Here is a 12,200-nt window from a genome sequence, read left to right on the forward strand (position 1 = left end):
GTGAAATATGAGCATCAGAGACCGGGTGGCTTGCATCAGCAGATGGTTATTCCTGAGTGGAAGTGGGAGAGGATCACTATGGACTTTGTTACCGAACTCCCACGGACTCTGAAGAATTTGATGCTATTTGGGTGATTGTAGACAGGCTGACCAAGTCCGCGCACTTCATTCTGGTTTGTACTACTTATTCTTCAGAGCGGCTGGCAGAGATTTATATTCGGAGATTGTTCGATTGCATGGTGTCCCAGTTTCTATCATATCAGATCGGGGCACTCAGTTCACCTCTCAGTTTTGGCAGGCTGTTCAGCGAGAGTTGGGTGCTCAGGTACAGTTGAGCACAGCTTTTCACCCTCAGACGGACGGGCAGTCCGAGCGCACCATTCAGATATTGGAGGATATGTTACGTGCCTGTGTCATTGATTTTGGAGGGTCATGGGATCGGTTTCTACCGCTTGCAGAGTTTGCCTACAACAATAGCTATCAGTCCAGCATTCAGATAGCACCGTATGAGGCCTTGTATGGGAGGCGGTGTAGATCTCCAGTTGGTTGGTTCGAGCCCGGGGAGGATAGATTGTTGGGGACAGATTTGGTTCAGGATGCATTGGAGAAGGTGAAGGTGATTCAGGAGAGACTCTGTACAGCACAGTCGAGACAGAAGAGTTATGCAGACAGGAAGGTCCGAGATATATCTTATATGATTGGTGAGAAGGTCTTGCTGAAGGTTTCACCCACAAAGGGTGTTATGAGGTTCGGGAAGAAAGGGAAGCTGAGTCCGCGGTTCATTGGGCCTTTTGAGGTACTTAGGAGGATCGGGGAGGCGGCTTATGAGCTTGCCTTGCCACCTAGCTTGTCGGGCGTGCACCCAGTTTTTCATGTGTCTATGCTCCGGAAGTACATTGGGGACCCGTCCCATGTTCTGGATTTTAGTACAGTTCAGCTGGAGGGTGACTTGACTAATGAGGTAGAGCCAGCAGCCATTTTGGATCGTCAGGTTCGGAAGTTGAGGTCAAAGGATGTTGTAACGACCCGACCGGTCGATTTGAGTTCTAACGTTCTGTTCAGTAGTCGGAGGCCATGAACAGCTTCATTTCAGGTATTATGACTTGTACGCGCAGTAGGAATTTAATTTCAGGAAGTGCAGAGTTGATTTAGAAAGAGAATTCTCACTTGAGAAGCTTAAAGTTGAAAGAATGAGCTCGGATTGGATTTTCGAGTAAACGACCTCAGAATCAGAATCGGAAGGTTCCAGCAGGTCCGTATGATGATTTCGGACTTGGGCGTATGCCCGGTTCGGATTTTGGATAACCCGGGAGCATTTTGGCGCCTATTGTGGAAGTTAGCATTTTAGAAGGAATTTCATAAGTTTGTTTGGAAGTGCATTCTAATGTTATCAATGCCCGTTTGGGATTCTGAGACTGCATATAGCTCCGTATGGTGATTCTGGAGTTGGGAGCGCGATCGGAAGTGAATTCGGAGGTCCGTAGGTCATTTTGGAGCCATTTGGCTAAAGATAGAAATTTGAAGGTTTTTTAGAAGTTTGACCGGAGGTTGACATTTTGATATCGGGGTCGGAATCCAATTCCGGAAGTTGGAGTAGGTCCGTAATATCAAATATGACTTGTGTGCAAAATTTGAGGTCAATCGGACATGATTTGATAGGTTTAAACATCGGAAGTAGAAGTTGGAAAGTTCAAAGTTCATAAAGCTTGAACCGGGGCATAATTCATGGTTTTAGCGTCGTTCGTTATGATTTGAGGCCTCGAGCAAGTCCGTAATGCATTTTGGGACTGGTTGGTATGATTGGTTGGGGTCCCGGGGGCCTCGGGTGGATTCCGGATGGTTAACGGATCAAATTTGGAAGTTGAAGAAAAGGCTGAAGGATGCTCTTCTGTCATAACCGCATCTGCGGTTCTTGGACCGCAGAAGCAGGACCGCAGATGCGGTCGACATCTCGCAGAAGCGGAAGGGGCCAGGCCCAAGGAAACCGCAGAAGCGGCCCAGGGACAGCAGAAGCGGTTCCGCTTCAGCGGCCCCCAGACCGCAGAAGCGGTCAAAGGACCGCACGTGCGGAAATGCCTGGAGTCAGAAGGCATGTTTTATACCGGGGTTTAAGCTCATTTCCCTCATATCTTCAAGGCTTGGGGGGATTTTTGGAGAGCTTCAAAGAGGGATTTCATCATTTATGTCAAGGTAAGTTACTCCCACTCACTTCCAAGTTAAATACATCAATTATGTATGGATTTAGGCTTGGGAAATTGTAGAAAATGGAGGTTTTTGGTGGAAACCTAGAAAATTATATTCTTGGAATTTAGCCACGAATTTGAGCATGGGATTAGGAGTAAAATATATATTTGAGCTAGTGAAGCCATGGGTAAGCTTAATCTTCGAAAAATTTTGGATTCTGGGCACGTGGGCATTTTGGTTATTTCACTAAGCGGAGTTGGGAATTAGTATAATTTGAATTGTTAACAAGTATTTGAGCATGTTCTCATTAGTTTGTCGTTAAATGGCTAGTTTTGGGGCATTGTGCGTCGGTTCAAGCCTTCGAAAGAATGTAGAATACCAGTTATGGATCTTCGGAGCGAGGTGAGTCTCATTTCTAATCTTGTGAGGGGGAATTCACCCCATAGGTGAGTTAAATTGGTTATGTGCTCCTAATTGTGGGGGCTACGTACGTACGAGGTGATGAGAGTCCGTACGTAGCTACTATTATGCTATTGTCCGGGTAGTCAAGGACCCTAAAGCATGTCATACTTGGATTAATTGTGAACCCATTGATAGTTTGAATTGTTTAAATCACCTTGAATTGGTAAAGGAATTTAGAAAGAGATCTAATATTAATTTTCCTGAAATGTTAAAAAGAGAAAACTGTCTATTTGGATAATTATCCTCGATAAATTCTTGATTTCCTACTTGAGCATGTGTTTTATGTGTACCTGCGTCGCACGGATGATTCGCGAGCAGGATATGTGTTTATTTATGGAACGGGCCGAACGCCTCGACAGATTTAAATAGATACATCTATTGGTTCGGGTCGCTCGACCCTCGGCAGTGCACAATTTATATTCCTGTTGGAGCGGGCCGTCGCCTCAGTGTGATTTGCGCATGTTATTTGTCGTTTGAGAGCCTTATATCTGAAAGTGGCCCTTCGTGGCTTGAAATAAATTGATAAGATAATAAAGAATAAACCTTGAAGCCCTTGATTATTGTTGAAGGTGTTTTACCGGTTTTCCTGGCTCCTTGAATTAGAACTACTATATGACTCCACGATTATCCTCGCATTATGGAATATTGATAATTGACCTCTAGTGAGTGTCGAAGTTGGCCATCTCGTCTCTACCCCTTCGGGATTAGGCGGGATACTCACTGAGTACACGTTGATTACGTACTCATACTACACTTCTGTGCATTTTTGTTGCACAGGTATATGTTACTTTAGCGGCCTACTGGGCACAGCAGCACGGACGATTCGGGAACTAGGTGAGTTGCAGTTTGCAGGGCGGCCCGCAGCTTTTAAAGCCCTTTTCTAGTAAATTGTATTTCCGTTCTGTCCATTGTATTCCGGACGGATGTTGTGCTGTATTTTTTTATCCTTATCAGTAGTTGCTCATGCACTTGTGACATCGGGTTCTGGGAGGGATTTTCGAAAGATGTGTATTAATAGTATTTCTTAATTTGAATTGAAACAGAGATTGTTTTATTTATACATAAAAAATGGAAGTAAAACTCTTAGATTTTCAAAGTTATTAAAAGAGAATTGAATTGGTGATTTAGTTGTCTTGCCTGACAACGGTGTCCGACGCCATCACGACCCGTAGTGGATTTGGGTCGTGACAACATGGTATCAGAGCACTAGGTTCGCAGGGTCTCACGAGTCATGAGCAAGTCTAGTAGAGTCTCGCGGATCGGTACGGAGACGTCTGTACTTATCCTCGGGAGGCTGCAGGACTGTTAGGAGTACTTCCCTTCTTGATTCCTTAACGTGCGATTCGATTTCATGAGAGGCTTATGCCTTTGTTTCTTTCCACTCAATCTTATGCGACGCGAAGCGCTTGATGTAAATCGAAAATTTAAGAACCATAATGGTGCTACAGATGTGATACGGGGTGTTTCTCCCAGTGTAGCTGATCATATTATTGTCATCGCCTTGTGGAAGGATATTTTATTATTTCAGCCCAGTAACGGTACTTCTGAGGGGTCTGAGGCTAGGCACAAGTTGCCATGATGCTTATGAACGATTGTTCCGCAGTAGTGATAAGATGGTATGATGTTGCCCACGTGTCGAGGCAATGAATGATTTCAAGGGAGGTTTACTCAGTGCATAATCAAGAGATTCAATATTTTATTCCCGGAAGGGGGAAAGGCAATCGAACTAAGAAGGGTCAGATGTGGACTGGTGGAAGTAATGAGACTTAGTAATGGCAAGCGTGGTGGAATTTTCTCTTCTATATTGGGGAGTTGTTGTCCTAATTGGGCGTATTAAGTTTGTCGGTGTTATGATCATCTACAATTCGCCTTTGAGGCAAGAAATTGTGAAATAGTATCGGAGATACAACTATCAGTTATCGCAGGATGCGGTGGTTCAGGATTGAATCAGTATTTCTATTGTTGACGGTTCGAGAAAGATGACCTTCGGAAAGGTTTGGAGTTAGTAGCAAATTGAGGATTTAAATTCTGTGAAGGTAAATTTTATTAAGGTAGCAACTGAGCAGCAAAAGACGAGGAAGGCACGTGAGAAGTGTCAGGCGAGGTTTTAAATTGCTAAAAGGCCAGGTATAGGAAGCAAAGGTTGAGTAGTCGATTAAGGGGATGAGTTTTGCCAAAGTGGGAGAGTGGCGGAGATGCATATGGGCTTGCGGTGGAAGGACCACGTACCTTAAGGAGAGTTTGGAGAGATTTGATAATGTTAGTAATTGGTGATTGGGGTCTCCGGATTTAATTTGAAGTATGGGTTGTTATGCAGCAGGAGATTTGATATAACGGAAAGGAGCTGCTTGAATGAAGATGGACGAAAATAACTTTGAATTTGGAAGATGCTGCCGCACGCTTAATGGATGTCCAAGAGGGGTGAATGGACTTGTGCAGCTGGAGTGTGAGCTCAGACTCAGGAAGGGTCATTGATGTCGTAGTAATTGTACCCTGTGCAGCAGTGTTGGAAGATGCCGGGAGAGCCTTCTATAGGTGGGTTAGCCAAGTGAGCAGATAAGTAGTCGCGTGGTTGGCGAGGCTTCTGCGAAGAATCTTATCGGGTATGTAGCAAAAGAGACCGGTTGTGCAAATGTGTTGGATGAGTCAGAATATAAGAAGGGGGTTTTACAAGGAAGATTTCGACGATTTTGGCGGTTGATTGTGCAAGGTTATGTCAATGAGAGATAAAAAGGACGAGAGAGTTCCAGATTGGTGAAATTATGGCTTCAAGCTAAGTGGGAGAGTCCCACCGCTTGTGATGGGGTTGCAGAGTTGATTGCTTGCTAAGTTTCTGGTTGTTAACATGTGGAGGGGTTACCTCAGCTATGAGAAAAGACCATAAGTGGTAATTCGAGCTAAGGAATTGTTGAAATGGATGCTATGGTTGGCCTTATTGGCTCATGTTCAGACTTGGGAGAGGATTCAGGGTTTATGCCTTGTGTAAATGAAGGTTTCAAAGGAAGTGATTCCGCCGGGTGCCTCGTCGAGAGGGTATTCATGTGTTATGAGAACTATGGAGTTGATTATATTCGGGACCAAGTCAGAACGGGTGGCTCTCAGCAGCAGTCCCAGTGAAAATTCAAAAGATGAAGTAGGATGTTTAATGATTTCGAGCCTGTAGGTGCAGTTGAGAATCAAGCTTATGCAGCAGCTTACGAATAGAGACTCAGAACGTTCTGTGATGTTTTGGCTTGCGGTATGGCATTTGAGAGATATGAGTCAGTTCATGGGATTTGAGACAGCATGGTCTCGTGATTCGAGGTCGCTCAGGATGAGTGCAGAGGGAGTATGTTATGTGTTGGAAGAAATCAGTGATATTTTTGAGACAATCAAGGATAAATTGGAAGAGGGTAGTTGATTGGCCATGGTTGAATTTGGCATATTGGCGTTGGCAGTCAGTTTCTGCAGCGTGATCGAGTTATATAAGTGATTTATGATGGTACGTATCAGGCTTGTCGGCCACCGCAATTGATGTTATTCATAAGCCTTCTATTGTTGTGGCTTGTTGTGTAGAAGCAGATTCCGGAGAGGGGCTATGGTGGCTTAGACCACTACTTAGATGGGTGCATATTCTACGATTATGAGTATTCACCCGTGCGTTGCTATGTTTCTCCTGAAGTGAGTTAAGTGAAAGGTTCTTATGTGATGAAGTGTTAAAATATTAATGATTTCGGAGTTACGATAAAAATCATGTTCTATCGTATGTGGGCACGTTGGGTGCAGTGAGTAGCATGGAAATACGAAGTGAGGATCAAGGTTGCAGTGCGGTGTTGACAAAGATGTCACGGGCTCGGATGAGCGAGGAAAGGGTTGAATGATTAGAGTAAATTGGTATTGTCTTCAGCGTCACCTGAAATCGATGTTTTGTGAAAGAGGCTTTGCATCCTGGTTAAGGATTTTTGATCGCTTTTCAGCGTTAGTGCGTCCGGTGGATTAGACGGGCGAACTCGTTATTTATTTCGGCAAATTTTGGGAGCGTGTCCCACGGGAAGATTGTATAAGTGTGACATGTAGTCACTTGATTGGCTAGAGATTTGAACCGAGTATGAGGATTGTGGTAATGTCACTAAATTTGAGAAATTATGCCTGGAGGGCACTTTGTTTACTGGGTTATGAACTGAGGAGGTTGCTCCGGTTATGACGGTTGTTCTTATGTGTTATGAGGAAAAGGGAGTTACTATGGACCTTTGAAAGGTAATTAGCCAAGTGGGTGCAATCAGAAATCGGCTTGAGATCAATGGATTTATATATGTGAACAGGGCTGTATATCAGGCCAGTTGTGTTTGTTTCAGCGAGCATTCCCTATGGGGGAACAGTCGGGGTGTCATTTTGTCATCAGTTATTCCGGGTAATGATGTATTGCGCCGTATGAGTTGTGAGACGGCTTGGTAAATTCATATGTGTTAAGGTTCCGCGTGGCGATGTTGTTATGTGAGCAGGATGGCTCTTGAGATTCAGTTTGTATATCGCACCTCAGTTGTGCTTGAATTTTGTAGCTTATGACGCTATTTGTTCCCTCAGGGATGGTATTATGCACTTAGCGTGCTTATGACCGATATTCGGTATGTTGTTATAATGAGCAACTTTAGTCCGATGTATATCTCCTTATGTGACTTCTACGTGTGGATCGGTTGGCACGCCGCCATGGTTATGTTATTCGGATCGGGTGGCGCGCCGCCATGGTTAAGTTGTTTGGATCGGGTTGCGCGCCGCAACAGCGTAATGCTCAGTACAGATCCCCATATATGTTTATCGTGTTCTATTTCCTATTTTCTAAGGAAAGTCCGTATTAGTGCGTGAGTTAGGTAATTCCTTTCAGAGTTCGTTTTCCTTTGTATCGCATTCTAATTGGTAGCCTATTGGCACGTGGTGGAATCACATGAGACTTTTGATTATGTCTGGGGTGGTTTATTGCCTGAGCAGTTCGTACTGGGTGAGATGGGCCCATTGGATTCAAGATCAGTGCAATCTGACTATATAGAGTATGTTAAGGAGCAAGATCTCCACTTGATTCAGAATATGGTAATGTTTCTTGCCAGAAGTATAGACTCAATGATTGGTTGACTCAGCAGTGATTATGAATTTCTTCACATCTCTTCCGTCGTGACGGTGTTGTAAGAGTCGGAGTAAGACCTGTGTATGTTATGGGGTGCAATGAGAACACCGGATTCGTGGAATTTCAACTAAGTTGAACAGACAATGTTATCGTGGTCTGGTGAGTAAAGTGGTGCAGTGTATGAATTCAGCAAAGTTATGAAGCCATGTTGGGTACAATGTGTGGTGGTTGAAATGGTGACCTTATGTTGGAAACAGGTCGAGCATAGAATTTCGGATATTGGAATTGGGCTTTAAGGCGTATCTGCTTGAGTAAAAGAGGATATCTTCAGAATTGATCGAGCTAATGTGCTCAACTCAGTTGTGGTAGCACGGGAAGATGCATGAGAAGTTAACCAGTGATTTTAGACTACTCCAGTATAGTTCTCCGCACGTTCGAGGACGAACGTTTGTTTAAGTGGGAGAGAATGTAACGACCCGACCGGTCATTTTGAGTTCTAACGCTCCGTTCAGCAGTCGGAGGCCATGAACAGCTTCATTTCAGGTATTATGACTTGTACGCGCAGTCGAAATTTAATTTCAGGAAGTTCAGAGTTGATTTAGAAAGAGAATTCTCACTTGAGAAGCTTAAAGTTGAAAGAATGAGCTAGGATTGGATTTTTGAGTAAACGACCTCGAAATCAGAATCGGAAGGTTCCAGCAGGTTCGTATGATGATTTCGGACTTGGGCATATGCCTGATTCGGATTTTGGATAACCCGGGAGCGTTTTGGCGCCTATTGTGGAAGTTAGCATTTTAGAAGGAATTTCATAAGTTTGGTTGGAAGTGCATTCTAATGTTATCAATGCCCGTTTGGGATTCCGAGACTGCATATAGCTCTGTATGGTGATGCTGGAGTTGGGAGTGCGATCGAAAGTGAGTTCGGAGGTTCGTAGGTCATTTTGGAGCCATTTGGCTAAAGATAGAAATTTGAAGGTTTTTTAGAAGTTTGACCGGCGGTTGACTTTTTGATATCGGGGTCGGAATCCAATTCCGGAAGTTGGAGTAGGTCTATAATGTCAAATATGACTTGTGTGCAAAATTTGAGGTCAATCGGACATGATTTGATAGGTTTAAACATCGGAAGTAGAAGTTGGAAAGTTCAAAGTTCATAAAGCTTGAACCGGGGCGTAATTCATGGTTTTAGCGTCGTTTGTTATGATTTGAGGCCTCAAGAAAGTCCGTAGTACATTTTGGGACTGGTTGGTATGATTGGTTGGGGTCCCGGGGGCCTCAGGTGGATTCCGGATGGTTAACAGATCAAATTTGAAAGTTGAAGAAAAGGCTGAAGGATGCTGCTTCTGTCATAACCGCATCTGCGGTTCTTGGACCGCAGAAGCGGGACCGCAGATGCGGTTGACATCTCGCAGAAGCGGAAGGGGCCAGGCCCAAGGAAACCGCAGAAGCGGCCCAGGGACCGCAGAAGCGGTTAAAGGACCGCAGGTGCGGAAATGCCTGGAGTCAGAAGGCATGTTTTAAACCGGGGTTTAAGCTCATTTCCCTCATATCTTCAAGGCTTGGGGCTATTTTTGGAGAGCTTCAAAGAGTTATTTCGTCATTTATGTCAAGGTAAGTTACTCCCACTCACTTCCAAGTTAAATACATCAATTATGTATGGATTTAGGCTTGGGAAATTGTAGAAAATGGAGGTTTTTGGTGGAAACCTAGAAAATTATATTCTTGGAATTTAGCTGCGAATTTGAGCATGGGATTAGGAGTAAAATATATATTTGAGCTAGTGAAGCCATGGGTAAGCTTAATCTTCGAAAAATTTCGGATTCCGGGCACGTGGGCCCGAGGGCATTTTGGTCATTTCACTAAGCGGAGTTGGGAATTAGTATAATTTGAATTGTTAACAAGTATTTGAGCATGTTCTCATTAGTTTGTCATTAAATGGCTAGTTTTGGGGCATTGTGCGTCGGTTCAAGCCTTCGGAAGAATGTAGAATACCGGTTATGGATCTTCGGAGCGAGGTGAGTCTCCTTTCTAATCTTTTGAGGGGGAATTTACCCCATAGGTGAGTTAAATTGGTTATGTGCTCCTAATTGTGGGGGCTACGTACGCACGAGGTGACGAGAGTCCGTGCGTAGCTACTATTATGCTATTGTCCGGGTAGTCTAGGACCCAAAAGCATGTCATACTTGGATTAATTGTGAACCCATTGATAGTTTGAATTGTTTAAATCACCTTGAATTGGTAAAGGAATTTAGAAAAAGATTTAATATTAATTTTCCTGAAATGTTAAAAAGAGAAACCTGTCTATTTGGATAATTATCCTCGATTAATTCTCGATTTCCTACTTGAGCATGTGTTTTATGTGTACCTGCGTCGCACGGATGATTCGCGAGCAGGATATGTATTTATTTATGGAATGGGCCGAACGCCTTGGCAGATTTAAATAGATGCATCTATTGGTTTGGGCCGCTCGACCCTCGGCAGTGCACAGTTTACATTCCTGTTGGAGCGGGCCGTCGCCTCGGTGTGATTTGCGCATGTTATTTGTCGTTTGAGAGCCTTATATCTGAAAGTGGCCCTTCGTGGCTTGAAATAAATTGATAAGATAATAAAGAATAAACCTTGAAGCCCTTGATTATTGTTGAAGGTGTTTTACCGGTTTTCCTGGCTCCTTGAATTAGAACTACTATATGACTCCACGATTATCCTCGCATTATGGAATATTGATAATTGACCTCTAGTGAGTGTCAAAGTTGGCCATCTCGTCTCTACCCCTTCGGGATTAGGCGGGATACTCACTGAGTACACGTTGATTACGTACTCATACTACACTTCTGTGCATTTTTGTTGCACAGGTATATGTTACTTTAGCGGCCTACTGGGCACAGCAGCACGGACGATTCGGGAACTAGGTGAGTTGCAGTATGCAGGGCGGCCCGCAGCTTTTAAAGCCCTTTTCTAGTAAATTGTATTTCCTTTCTGTCCATTGTATTCCGGACGGATGTTCTGCTGTATTTTTTTTATCCTTATCAGTAGTTGCTCATGCACTTGTGACATCGGGTTCTGGGAGGGATTTTTGAAAGATGTGTATTAATAGTATTTCTTAATTTGAATTGAAACAGAGATTGTTTTATTTATACATGAAAAATGGAAGTAAAACTCTTAGATTTTCAAAGTTATTAAAAGAGAATTGAATTGGTGATTTAGTTGGCTTGCCTGACAACGGTGTCCGGCGCCATCACGACCCGTAGTGGATTTGGGTCGTGACAGATGTTGTTTCAGTGAAAGTGCAGTGGAGAGGTCGGCCCGTGGAGGAGGCTACCTAGGAGACCGAGCGGGAGATGCGGAGCAGATACCCCCACCTATTTGAGGCATCAGGTATGCTTCTTGACTCGCTCGAGGATGAGCATTTATTTAAGTTGGGGAGGATGTGACGACCCAACCCGTCGTCACGTGTGTTACCGCCCCGTTTTCCCCATTTTCTATTTCTTTATGCTTCATTATCATTGTTGGGTGTGAACGAGTTGATTTGGATTAGTTCTAGAAGGAAATGAGACACTTAGTCTCTTTAAGGAAGGTTTGTTTTGGAAAAGTCAACCGGACGTTGACTTACGTGTTAGAGGGCTCGGATATGAATTCCGATGATTTGGTTAGCTTCGGGGTTGATTTGTGACCTAGGAGTGTGATCGGAAGTGATTTTAGAGGTCCGGTGTAGAATTAGGCTTGAATTGGCAAAGTTAGAATTTTGGCGAATTCCGATCGATAGGTGAGATTTTGATCTGAGGGTCGGAATGGAATTCCGAGAGTTGCAGTAGCTTCATTAGGTGATTTGGGATGTGTGTGCAAAATTTCAGGTCATTCGGAGGAGTTTTGGTTGGATTTTTGATCGAATGCGTGTTCCGGAAGTTTTGGAAGAACTTAGGCTTGGATTCGATGAGAAATGATGGTTTTAGTGTTGTTTGAGGTGTTTTGATGATTGGATCAAGTTTGAATAAGGCATTGGACCATGTTTGTGTTTTTGGTTGAGGTCCCGGGGGCCTCGGGGTGATTTCGGATGGCTAACGGGAAGTTTTGAACTTATAAGATTGCAGAACCTGTGCTGCTTCTGGTATTTTCGCTTCTGCGGAAATGGGAACGCAGAAGCGGTACCAAAGAAGCGAGTTATGAACCGCAGAAGCAACAGGTATCGCAGGTGCGGAGATGCTGACCGCATCTGCGGAATCGCAGATGCGACAATAGGACCGCAGATGCGGAATGTTGGAAGGCTAAAGGAAAACCGCATCTACGAAAAGGGGATCGCATATGCGGGACCGCAGAAGCGGTTTTGTCCGCAGAGGCGACTCTTAACCGCAAAAGCGGACGTCACAGATGCGCCTAAGTAGCCGCAGATGCGAAAATAACTGATCAGAAAGGGTTTTATTTCCCTTCGCGAAATTTCAAAAGAGTTTCATATTTTCACTTCG

Source organism: Nicotiana attenuata, unplaced genomic scaffold (assembly GCF_001879085.1).
Source record: "Nicotiana attenuata strain UT unplaced genomic scaffold, NIATTr2, whole genome shotgun sequence".
In the NCBI taxonomy this organism is placed as follows: Eukaryota; Viridiplantae; Streptophyta; class Magnoliopsida; order Solanales; family Solanaceae; genus Nicotiana; species Nicotiana attenuata.